At 42.2% G+C, this 13842-nt stretch overlaps 1 protein-coding gene across 8 annotated transcripts in view; it reads right to left on the bottom strand.

Annotated features, from left to right (window-relative positions):
- ULK4 (unc-51 like kinase 4) overlaps nt 1-13842 on the bottom strand; it is a 559288-nt gene that overhangs the window by 169242 nt on the left and 376204 nt on the right. The gene's annotated exons all lie outside the window — the stretch shown is intronic.

Genomic DNA, 13842 nt, shown 5'->3' on the forward strand with positions numbered 1-13842 from the left:
CAGAACAAAACTACTTTTAGGTAATGACCTTTGCCAGAGCCTTTAGAACAGGCTGCCCCACTTTAGGTCACTAACGTGGACTCTAGAGCCCCTCTCATAAATGCCAAGATTTCTTCTGCCTTCGGGCCTACGGACAGAATTTAAGGGGCCTGCTTTCCTTGATTCAAAAGGATGTTACGGAAAATCAGACAGCTGCCTTTTAACAGTCTGTACCTCTTTGCAGTTGGGGAACAATGGTAACTGGTAGCTACGAGTTTTCTCTTACCTCTCCCCTCCCCTATCCCTACCTCAACCCCCGGCCTCTACCAGAAAGATGAAATTTCCTCCCAGAAAACAAATGTGTAGCACTACCCTAAGTACGAACCTTTCTGAAGCTCGGCTGTTGATCCTAACTCCTGAAGCACGATGTGACGTGGACTATCAGACTTTGCACCCAGGCAGGGAGGGGCGTGGTGCCACTCATTCCTTTCCAAACACACATAAGCAAGGAGATATGGCTATAAGCACACACAGTGGGACTCTTCCCACCTGGATATCCAGTGGTCCTCCAGACCCTCCGAAATCTACAGTCATTTGTTATTGTCACCAAGAAACATCCTGACCCTGCCCGCCAGTATTCGGGTACCACTTCCTTACAAAGATGCCAAGGGTGCCAGAAAGGGAATGCTACATCTTGCACAAGGGGAAGGTGCACATCGGGAATGCATATGAAATTGAACTCTCCACACAAAAATACAGGCCCACAACAGAAGCTCTGTGTGCCAAGGGGATCACGTGTGGGTAGCTGAGCAATGAATACAGTAGCCAGCCTCTCTCAGGGTCTCTCCAGCTCCCCAGTGGCGCAATCTCCAGAGTCAGCCTCTTGATTCCCAGATGCCTTATGTGTGTATTTTGCAAAAGGCTCTTTCCAGAGCAAGACGGCCCCACCTCTGCCATGATGTTGCTACTGTCCTCTCCGTCCAGTCCTCTGCCTTTGCCTCTGGTCTCAGTGACCCCTTTCCATAACTCACTGCTCCAGTCCTTGCTGGCTGGTAACTGACCCCACTGCTGGCCATCCAGGGTTCTTGGCCCACTCAGCTCTTGCAGCCTGGGCAAGAGGAGATGGCAGCCTGAGCTGGGTGCTAGCAGTAGTGTGTAAGGCAATACCTAAATTATTCGGTGCCAAATTACATGAGGAATATGAAAAAGAGACATTTTAAGAATGACCCCCAGCTGTGTAGTTTGCACAGTAGGATGAGAGTGGCAGGGCTTGCTGGCAGGAGAATAGTTTGGGAGGTAAACCCTGAGCTCTGCTTTGGACATGATGAATTTGAGGAGACTGTGGGGTATTCTAGTGGTCACGTTTAGGAGGCTACTAAATATATTAAGTACAGATCTCAGACGAGAACTCTAGGCAGAAATATAAACTTAATAGCTGTAAACATATAAAACATGGAATGTCAGTTTATGAGCCATTTGTAATATTAAATGGCAATATAGCATTACCCAAAATGAGATAAAGGGATACAGCTAACTTCTTGGCACTACGAAAGGCCAGGGAGGATATAACTTTATTACACCTAGCATTGCTACATGAATCTAGTGCACACAGGGGAGGTCCTCAACAAAGGTCTGTGACATAAACACAAAGGTACGGCACCTGTAGAGGACAAGAGACAGTCAATTCCTCAGGCAGCTGCTGCCCGATGTCCGAAGCAGGTGTAAACAGAATGGAGCACGACCTGCCTACAACAGTGTGGCCTAGACAATTCCATTCAACACTCAGGGTGCTCCCCAAACATCATCACGCACACACCTGCCATGCACAGATGATATGACTCAGCCCCCACTCTGTAGAACCTCACAGTTTCATTAAAAGAATGGCATGCTCTGCTACGGAAAACAGTATGGAGGTTCTTCAAAAAACTAAAAATAGAGTTGCCATATGATGCAGCAATACCACTCCTGGGCACATATCCAGACAAAAGATACGTGCACCCCTATGTTCATAGCAGCACTATTCACAATAGCCAAGACATGGAAACAACCTAAATGTTCATCGAGAGATGAAGAGATAAAGAAGATGTGATACACATATACAATGGAATACTACTCAGCCATTAAAAAGAATGAAACAATGTCATTTCCAGAAACATGGATGGATCTAGAGATGATCACACTAAGCGAAGTAAGTCAGAAACAGAAAGACAAATACCATGTGATATCACTTACATGTGGAATCTAAAATATAGCACAAATGAACTTCTCTATAAAACAGAAGCAGACTCACAGACATAGAGAATAGACTTTTGGCTGCCTAGGGGGAAAGGGATGAGGGACGGATGGAGTGGGAGTTTGGGATTAGTAGAGGCAAACTATTATATATAGAAGGGATAAACAACAAGGTCCTACTGTAGAGCACAGGGAAGTATACTCAATATCCTGTGATAAACCATAATGGAAAAGAATTTGAAAAAGAATATATATATTCTGAGTCACTTTGCTGTATAGCAGAAATTAACACAACACTGTAAATCAACTATGCTTTAATAAAATTTAAAAAAAGAAGAATGGCAAGTTTTCAAATAACTGCACTACAGACAGAATGTGAAAACTGCTATAATGGATGAGGAAATATAGCTGGGGCGGGAGTGGGAAAAGGTGACGTGACTTCATCGTTTAGATGGTGGGGACGAGGTCTGCAGGGAATGACGAGGTCTGCAGGGAATGACGAGGTCTGCAGGGAATGACGTGGTCTGCAGGGAATGATGTGGTCTGCAGGGAATGACATGGACAGCAGGTGTTTCAGGTGCTGGAATCACATGAGGAAAGGACTGGAGTGATAAGGCACAGGATCCATGTGGAAAATGCCAAGGCGACTGTTCGACATGAGCACAGGCTACACGTGGACTGGCAGACGAGGCTGGAAAATCACCCTGGAGCTGATCATACGAGGCCTTGACCGTCTTGCCAAGGAGTTAGAAAATGATATTGTAGAAAATGAGATGTCATCAGAGTTTTCAAGGGAAGGAGAGAAACAATGAGGGCCATGGACTACAGCAGACAAATCTCACTTGCACTCAACCACCAAACAGACGGTAGCTCCTAGGGGAGAACAATAAGGGGGAAGCCAGGAGGAGTCGAACTGGTAACTCCCAGAGATGCTGCAGCAGATACCGCAGCCCCCATCCCAACAGCCTGCACGTGAGCAGGCGATTCAAGGGGACTCCGTGGCCACATTTCAGTCTTCCAGCAGCACCGACATGCCTGCCAACCAACAGCAGTTTAACCGTCCTACTATCAGAGTAACGTATCAAGCTGCCCCCATCACTCCAGAAATGAGAGACAAGGCCCAGACTGGGAAGTCGGGTGACCCAGATTTTCATATCGAATATTTTCCTTCCCTCGCCCCCAAACCGGTAACACTCCCCACCCCCCACCATTCACTCTGCACGCCCCTGACCTGCCAGTGATGATGCATCTTAGTGTATTAAGGTGATGATGTGCTCCACCATTTGTGTACTGACGGTCTTACTAAAATGAAGCTCTCTGAGACGCAGCACCCTTCCCCTCTTGCTTCCTGCCAAAATCACAGGTACCAAGCTCTGGGCTAGGCTCAGAAATGCAAAATAAAACCATAAGTTCTTATCTCACAAACCTGCTAGGAGTTAGTTTACTCTGTAAATACGAACTGAGGGCCCTCCTCTGTGTCAGGACACAGAAATGAGGAAATCATGGCCCCCAGGAACCCTCTGTAAAAAGGAAGGGGAGGTGAGCACCTTTCTTCTTGTTGCTGTTAATAATACAGCAACCATTTATTGCTTACCTTCCCTGTGCCAGGTATACCTAAGGCACCTTATATTTACATATCTTGTATTCTCTCATTTAACTACTTGGCAGGGGACTTATCACTATGTCTGCTTTACAGATGAGGAAGCTGATACGCAGACAGGTGAAGTAATGTGCCCAGAGTCTCACAGGTGAAAGTGACATGGCTAGGATTCGAATCCAAGGGGTTCCAGCCTGCAAGGCCCACATGCCCCCAACCACACCAGTGAGTCCTGAGCATCTGTTTGTCTCCGCTTCCACATGTTTGACACACAAACTCACAAGGCAGGTTGGGGGTAGGGACTGGACTCCTAGCAGAGATTCCGAAACCTCCCTCCCCTGCTCCTCACCTCCCCAGTACACATTCCTGCATTATATCCCTCTCCTCCCTGAAAAAGAAATAAATCTAAGCACTTCATAAACCTAAGCACTATTATTTAAAACACTGGCAACACTCAGCTCTTCTACTTTCGAGAGAGTCTTGTTAAAAGCAGATATGGGTTTTTAATGCAGAAGAATCCCAGGTGTGGAGCATGTTTACAAATGGAAGAGGTGACGTATACTTTGGAAAGAACTTACAGCTCAGTGTCCTAGAAGGATGTGTCTTTGATGACCACTCCATTTCTTTTCCCAACCCTTTCCCTAAGTCAGTCTTAAGGACTCTACCTCTTTCAGACTGACACCAGGTATCATGGAGATCAAAGTTGGTCATCAAGGTCAAAAGCAATATATGGCAGATATTATAGGGGAAGATTTAGAAAGAGGACAGCAGTAAAATATGAAGTGGTGCTGATAAAAAATGAAAGAATAAAAAACACTGACCTATTGGTACACTAGCAAAGTGAATAAAGAGAATTAGAAGAGACGGCTCAAGATGGTGGAGTAGGAGGACGTGTTCTCACTCCCTCTTGCAAGAGCACCAGAATTGCAACTAACTGCTGAACAATCACTGGAACTCACCAAAAAAGACACCCCACACCCAGAGACAAAGGAGAAGCCACAATGAGATGGTAAGAGGGGCACAATCCTGTTAAAATCAAGTCCCAGAAATGACGGGTGGGTGACTCACAAACTGGAGAACAGTTATACCACAGAAGTCCACCCACTAAAGCGAGGGTTCTGAGCCCCACATCAGGTTTCCCAACCTGGGGGTCCCACAACGGGAGGAGGAATCCCCAGAGAATTAGACTTTGAAAGCCAGCGGGATTTGATTGCAGGACCTCCAGAGGACTGGGGGAAATGGAGACTCCACTCTTGGAGGGCACACAAAAAAGTGTGCTCACCAGGACCCAGGGGGAGGGAGCAGTGACTGCGCAGGAGACTGAACCTACCTGCTGGTATTGGGGGGTTGCCAGCAGAGGTGGGGGGCAGCTGTGGCTCACCGAGGAGACAGGGGCACTGGGGGCAGGGGTTCTGGAAAGTGCTCATTGGTGTGAGCCCTCCCAGAGTCCGCCATTAGCTCCACCAAACAGCCTGTAAGCTCCAGTGCTGGGTAGCCTCAGGCCAAACAACCAACTAGGTGGGAACACAGCCCCACCTGATGGCAGACAAGCAGATTAAAGTTTTACTGAGCTCTATCCACCCAGCCCAACCCACCATCAGTCCCTCCCATCAGGGAGCACCCACGAGCCTCCTAGATAGCTTCCTCCACAAGAGGGCAGACAGCAATATCAAATAGTATCAGCAGCATTTCATTCTGTGGAACTGAAAACCACAGCCACAGAAAGAGAAAATGAAAAGGCAAAAGACTTTGTACCAGATGAAGGGACAAGACAAAATGCCAGAAAAAAAATTAATGAAGAGGAGATAGGCACCCTTCCAGAAAAAAGAATTCAGAATAATGATGGTGAAGATGATACAGGACTTTGAAAAAAGGTTGGATGCAAAGATCAAACAGTTGCAAGAAAAGTTTACCAAAGACCTAGAAGAATTAAAGAACAAACAAACAGAGATATGCAACACAATAACTGAAATGAAAAATACATTAGAAGGCACCAATAGCAGATAAACTGAGGCAGAAGGGCGAATAAGTGACCTGGAAGACAGAATGGTGAAAATCACGGATGCGGAAAAGAATAAAGAAAAAAGAATGAAAAGAACTGAATGCAACCTAAGAGACCTCTGGGACAATGTTAAACATGCCAACATTCACTTTACAAGGGTTCCAGAAGGAGAAGAGAGAGAGAAAGGACCCAAGAAAATATTGGAAGAGATTCTAGTTGAAAATTTCCCTAACATGGGAAAGGAAATAGCTACCCAAGTCCAGGAAGTGCAGAGAGTCCCAGGCAGGATCAACCCAAGGAGAAACATGCCAAGACATATAGTAGTCAAACTGACAAAAAATTAGACAGAGAAAAGTTATTAAAAACAACAAAGGAAAAATGACAAAGAACATACAAGGAAACTCCCATAAGGTTAACAGCTGATTTCTCAGCAGACTCTGCAAGCCAGAAGGGAGTGGCACGATATACTTAAAGTGATGAAAGGGAAGAAGATACAACAAAGAATACTCTACCCAGCAAGGATCTCATTCAGATTCGATGGAGAAATCAAAAGCTTTACAGACAAGCAACAGCTAAGAGAATTCAGCACCACCAAACCAGCCCTACAACAAATGCTAAAGGAACTTCTCTAAGCAGGAAACATAAGAGAAGAAAAGGACCTACAAAAACAAACAAAAAACAACCAAGAAAATGGTAATAGGAACATACATATCGACAATTAACTTGAATGTAAGTGGACTAAATACACCAATCAAAAGACACAGATTGGCTGAATGGATACAAAAACAAGACCCATATATATGCTGTCTACAAGAGACCCACTTCAGACATACAGGGACATATACATACTGAAAGTGAGGGGATGGAAAAAGATTCCATGCAAATGGAAATCAAAAGAAAGCTGGAGTAGTGATACTCATATCAGATAAAATAGAATTTAAAATAAAAAATGTTACGAGAGACAAGAAAGAACATTACATAAAGATCCAGGGATCAATCCAAGAAGAAGAGATAGCAATTATAAATGTATATGCACCCAACATAGAATCACCTCAATACATAATGCAAATGCTAACAACTATGAAAGAGGAAACCAACAGTAAACACAATAACACTGGGGGACTTTAACACCTCACTTACACCGATGGACAGATCATCCAGACAGAAAATTAATAAGAAAACACAAGCTTTAAATGAGACAGTAAATCAGTTTTATTTAATAGATATCTATAGAAAAAAGATGGCAGCGAAGTAAAGGGACGTGGAATGCATCCCTCTCCACAGATGCATTGGGAATGCACCAAAAGATGCAATAATTCCCACAGAGAACCAGCTGAACACCAGCAGATGACCTCGGACACCAGAAAGGACCGCAAGGATCCCGACATAACCGGTAGGGAGGCATCTACGACGGCTCAGAGAGGGTGAAGCGGCGGAGCTGTGGCAGACGGGAGGGAGTGAGAAACACACGGAGGGTCCGCACCGCAGCTCAGCCTTCCCAGACGGAGACATCTATCCACAGCTGAACAGACAGTCCGGGATCGGGAGCGTGGGAAACGGAGAGCCGGTTCAGGGTGAGGAACATTGTTGCCACTAAGGTGATGGACCGAGAGGACAGGAGGGAAGAGGTCTGCGGCGAGGAGTGCCTGACCCTGAGAGCTGCCCGGCCATGATGGCTGCTGGATGCTGCAGCCTCACGGGCGGGGGGGGGGGGGGGGGGGAAGCCATGTGCATAGCCTCTCTCTCTCTTTCAGCGCCTCTGCAACAGGCAGTGGAGACACGCCCTGTGAGCCACCTAAGGTGCTCAGGGATAACAAGTACCCTCAGGCACTTGGGCGGGGCTGGATTAAAACCCCTTGGAACCACGGCAGCAGGGAGGCTGCAGAGAAAAAAAAAAATCAAACTCGAGAGAGGCCCAACTCTAAGACTTTCTGTTTACACCTGAGCCACCAGTGTCCCTCTGCAACAGGCACCTCCAAGCCCAACTGAAACAACAGTGCGCCACTGCTCACTCACTCCCAGGGAAAGGAGTCACTATTGTACCCTCTCCCTCCCCACACACAGACGCTTACAGACGAACAATAAAGGAACCTCTGCTGGTCACAGAATAATGCAAAAAAACCAAAGGTGAGTAGAAGGACACTTACAGCTGAGACTCTAAGGAAACAGAAATATTAGTATCAATCCTATTGAACTGGTCCATTCTGGGATAACTTCTGGATTTCTTTTTTCCTTTATAAATTACAATCTTAGTCCTAAGGGATCTACAAGTTTTATAACATAATTTTTTCAATGCTATTTTTTATTGTATTTTTATTTTTTTGCCTTTTTATATACTTCTATTTATAGCTAAGTTTTTGGTACTATGGACAATATATCTCTCATACTTTCCTTTCATCCCTATCTTTTATACATTTCTATTCCTTTCTTTTTATTTGCATATTTCCAATCACAGTACGCTCTTCTGTTCCCCTTTCTTCCAGCCATTTTTAGTTTATTTTATCTTAACATACTTACAAGCAACACTATCGATCTGCTCAGACTCCTTGCTCTATTCTCCCAGATGACGCACCACCTTCATATTTAATATTAGGTTTCTGTCTTTATCTTAGTTCTTAGTACAATTGTCTAATTTCATTCTGAGAATCTCCATTCTGTCTGGTGGTACTCTAGCTCTTTTTTATATTTGATCCTAGCTTACAAAATCTCCCTGGATTAGTGTTTGTATGAGTAAGGTGTTATTGGTTTGTTCGTTTGCTTTTGCTTTTGTTTCTGATTTGCTCTGTTTCAGTTGTCAATTTCTGTTGGGTTTCTCTTTGAATATCTGATAGCACACTGGGGTTCTGTCAGGTCTTTCTAGAGCCTTATGTCCTAATGGATTCAGTAATTGTGTGTCTTATACATGTATGTGTTTCCTAGACTTAGTATTTCTTTAACCCAACACTTGGACATTAGTCTGGGGCTTGGACAGTCTTCTATAAACAACTCTATCGCCAGGACAAGCAACCCCAAAAGTTTGCACAACCATGAGGAAACAAAGAAACACCATGCAGGCAAAGGAGCAGGAAAAAAACCCACAAGACCAAATAAATGAGGAGGAAATAGGAAAAATGCCTGAAAAAAATTCAGATTAATGATAGTAAAAATGATACAAAATCTCAATAACAAAATAGAGAAAGTACAAGAAACAGTTCATAAGAACTCAGAAAAACAAACAGCAATGGATAACAAAATAACTGAAATTAAAAATACTCTAGATGCTATAACCAGCAGAATGACTGAGGGAGAAGAACGAATAAGTGAGTTGGAAGATAGAATGGGGGAAATAAATGCCACAGAGCAGGATAAAGAAAAAAAGGATAAAAAGAATAGAAGACAGTCTCAGAGACCTCAGTGATAACATTAAGCATACCAACATTCGAATTATAGGCATCCCAGAAGAAGAAGAAAACAAGAAAGGGTCTGAGAAAATATTTGAAGAGGTTATAGTGGAAAACTTCCCCAACATGGGAAAGGAAATAATTCACCAAGTCCAAGAAGCACAGAGAGTCCCATACAGAATAAACCCAAGGAGAAATACACCAAGACACATATTAATCAAACTAATGACAATTAAACACAAAGAAAAAATTTTAAAAGCAGCAAGAGAAAAGCAACAAATAACATATAAGGGAAAACCCATAAGGATAACAGCTGACCTTTCTACAGAAACTCTGCAGGCCAGAAGGGAATGGCAGGATATACTGAAAGTCCTGAAAGAGAGAAACCTACAGCCAAGAATACTCTACCCAGCAAGAATCTCATTCAGATTCAACAGAGAAATCAAAAGCGTTCCAGACAAGCAAAAGTTAAGAGAATTCAGCACCACCAAACCAGCCTTACAACAAGTGCTAAAGGAACTTCTCTAAGCAGGAAACACAAGAAAAGGAAAACACCTACAAATACAAACCCAAAACAATTAAGAAAATGGTAATCAGAACACACATGTCAATAATCACCTTAAATGTAAATGGATTAAATGCTCCAACCAAAAGACACAGACTGGCTGAATGGATACAAAAACAAGACCATTACATACGCTGCCTACAAGAAACCCACTTCAGACGAAGGGACACATATAGACTGAAAGTGAAGGGATGGAAAAAGATATTCCATGCAAATGGAAGTCAAAAGAAAGCTGGAGTAGCAATACTCATATCAGACAAATTAGACTTGAAAGTAAAGACTATTAAAAGAGACAAGGAAGGACACTCCATAATGATCAAGGGATCCATTCAAGAAGAACATATCACAATGGTAAATATCTATGCCCCCAAAATAGGAGCACCTCAATACATAAGGCGAATGCTAAGAGCTATAAAAGGGGACATCGACAGTAACACAATAATAGTGGGAGACTTGAACACCCCACTTACATCAATGGACAGATCATCCAAAAAGAAAATAAACAAAGACACACAAGCTTTAAATGACACATTAGACCATCTCAACTTAATTGATATTTATAGGACATTTCATCCAAAAACGACAGACTACACTTCTCAAGTGCACATGGAACATTTTCCAGGATAGATCACATCTTGGGTCACAAATCAAACCCTGGCAAATTCAAGAAAATTGAAATCATATCAAGCATCTTCTCTGACCACAACGCCATGAGACTAGATATCAATTACAGGAAAAAAACTGCAAAAAAGACAAACACATGGAGGCTAAACAATTCACTCTTAAACAACCAAGAAATCACTGAAGAAATCAAAGAGGAAATCAAAAAATATCTAGAAACAAACGACAATGAAAACACAACAACCCAAAACCTATGGGACGCAGCGAAAGCAGTTCTAAGAGGGAAGTTCATAGCAATACAGTCCTACCTTAAGAAATAAGAAAATTATCAAATAAACAACCTAACCTTACACCTAAAACAATTAGAGAAAGAAGAATAAAGAAACCCCAAAGTGAGCAGAAGGAAAGAAATCATAAAGATCAGAGCAGAAATAAATGAAAAAGAAAGGAAGGAAGCAATAGGAAAAATAAATAAAACTAAACGCTGATTCTTTGAGAAGAGTAACAAAATTGATAAACCATTAGCCAGACTCATCAAGAAAAAAAGGGAGAAGATGCACATCAACAGAATGAGAAATGAAAAAGGAGAAGTAACAATGGACACCTCAGAAATACAAAAGATCATGAGAAACTACCACAAGCAACTATATGTCAATAAATTGGATAACCTGGAAGAAATGGATACATTCTTAGAAAAATACAATCTTCCAAGACTGAACCAGGAAGAAACAGAACACATGAACAGACCAATCACAAGTACGGAAATTGAGGCAGTGATTAAAAATCTCCCAACACACAAAAGCCCAGGATCAGACGGATTCAAGGGCGAATTCCATCAAACATTTCGAGAAGAGCTAACACCTATCCTTCTCAAACTCTTCCAAAATATTGCAGAAGGCGGAGCACTCCCAAACTCATTCTACGAGGCTACCATCACCCTGATACCAAAACCAGGCAAAGATGTCACAAAAAAAGAAAACTACAGACCAATATCACTGATGAATATAGATGCAAAAATCCTCAACAAAACACTAGCTAACAGACTCCAACAGCACATTAAAAAAGTCATACACCATGATCAAGTGGGGTTTATCCCTGGGATGCAAGGATTCTTCAATATACGCAAATCAATCAACGTGATACATCATATCAACAAATTGAAGGATAAAAACCATATGATCATCTCAATAGATGCAGAAAAAGCTTTTGACAAAGTTCAACATCCATTTATGATAAAAGCTCTCCAGAAAATGGGCGTAGAAGAAAATTATCTCAACATAATAAAAGCCATATATGAAAAACCAAAAGCCAACATTGTTCTCAATGGGGAAAAACTGGAAGAATTCCCTCTAAGAACAGGAACAAGACAAGGGTGTCCACTCTCACCATTAGTATTCAACATAGTTTTGGAAGTTTTAGCCACAGCAATCAGAGAAGAAAAAGAAATCAAAGGAATCCAAATTGGAAAAGAAGAAGTAAAATTGTCACTCTTTGCAGATGACATGATATTATATATAGAAAACCCTAAAGACTCTACCAGAAAACTGCTAGCACTCATTGATGAGTTTAGTAAAGTAGCAGGATACAAAATTAATGCACAGAAATCTCTTGCATTCCTATACACTAACAACAGAAGAGCAGAAAGAGAAATTAAGGAAACTCTCCCATTCACCATTGCAACCAAAAGAATAAAAGACCTAGGAATAAACCTGCCTAAGGAGGCAAAAGACCTGTATGCAGAAAACTTTAAGACATTGCTGAAAGAAATCAAAGACGACACAAACAGATGGAGGGACATACAATGTTCCTGGATTGGAAGAATCAACATCGAGAAAATGACTGTACTACCCAAAGCAATTTACAGATTCAATGCAATCCCGATCAAATTACCAACGGCATTTTTCACAGAACTAGAGCAAGAAATCTTACGATTTGTATGGAAACGCAAAAGACCCCGAATAGCCAAAGCAATCTTGAGAAGGAAAAATGGAGTGGGTGGAATCAGGCTTCCTGACTTCAAACTATACTATGAGGCCATAGTGATCAAGACAGGATGGTACTGGCACAAAAATAGAAAGGAAGATCAATGGAACAGAATAGAGAACTCAGAAGTAAGCCCAAACACATATGGGCACCTTATCTTTGACAAAGGAGGCACGAATATACAATGGAAAAAAGACAGCCTCTTCAATAAGTGGTGCTGGGAAAATTGGACAGCAACATGTAAAAGAATGAAGTTAGAACACTTCCTAACACCAGACACAAAAATAAACTCAAAATGGATTAAAGACCTACATGTAAGCCCAGACACTATAAAACTCCTAGAGGAAAACACAGGCAGAACACTCTATGACATCCATCAAAGCAAGATCCTTTTTGACCCACCTCCTAGAATCATGGAAATAAAATGAAGAATAAACAAATGGGACCTCATGAAACTTAAAAGCTTTTGCACAGCAAAAGAAACCATAAACAAGCCTAGAAGGAAACCCCCAGAATTGGAAAAAATAGTTGCCTATGAAACAACGGACAAAGGATTAACCTCCAAAATATACAAGCAGCTCATGCAGCTTAAGACCAAAAAAGCAAATAATCCAATCCACAAATGGGCAGAAGACCTAAATAGACATTTCTCCAAAGAAGACACACAGATGGCCAACAAACACATGAAAAGATTCTCAACATCACTAATCATCAGAGAAATGTAAGTCAAAGCCATAATGAGGTATCACCTCACACCAGTCAGAATGGCCATCATCACAAAATCTGGAAACAACAAATGTTGGAGAGGGTGTGGAGAAAAGGAAACTCTCCTGCACTGTTGGTGGGAATGTAAGTTGGTACAGCCACTATGGAAAACAATTTGGAGGTTCCTTAAAAAACTACAAATAGAACTACCATATGATCCAGTAATCCCACTACTGGGCATATACCCAAAGAAAACCATAATCCCAAAAGAAACATGTACCATAATGTTTATTGCAGCACTATTTACAATAGCCAGGACATGGAAGCAACCTAAATGCACATCAACAAATGAATGGATAAAGAAGATGTGGCATATATATACAATGGAATATTACTCAGCTATAAAAAGGGATGAGATGGAGCTATATGTAATGAGGTGGATAGAACTACAATCTGTCATACAGAGTGAAGTAAGTCAGAAAGAGAAAGACAAATATTGTATGCTAACTCACATATATGGAATCTAAAAATGGTACTGATGAACTCAGTGACAAGACAAGAACAAGGACGCAGATGCAGAGAATGGACGGGAGAACTTGAGGTTTGGGGGGGCGGGGGGTGAAGGGGAAGCTGAGACGAAGTGTGAGAGTAGCACAGACATATATATACTACCAACTGTAAAATAGATAGCCAGTGGGAAGTTGTTGTATAACAAAGGGAGTTCAACTCGAGGATGGAAGATGCCTTAGAGGACTGGGACGGGGAGGGTGGGAGGGAC

Source organism: Hippopotamus amphibius, chromosome 13 (assembly GCF_030028045.1).
Source record: "Hippopotamus amphibius kiboko isolate mHipAmp2 chromosome 13, mHipAmp2.hap2, whole genome shotgun sequence".
NCBI classification, from domain to species: Eukaryota; Metazoa; Chordata; class Mammalia; order Artiodactyla; family Hippopotamidae; genus Hippopotamus; species Hippopotamus amphibius.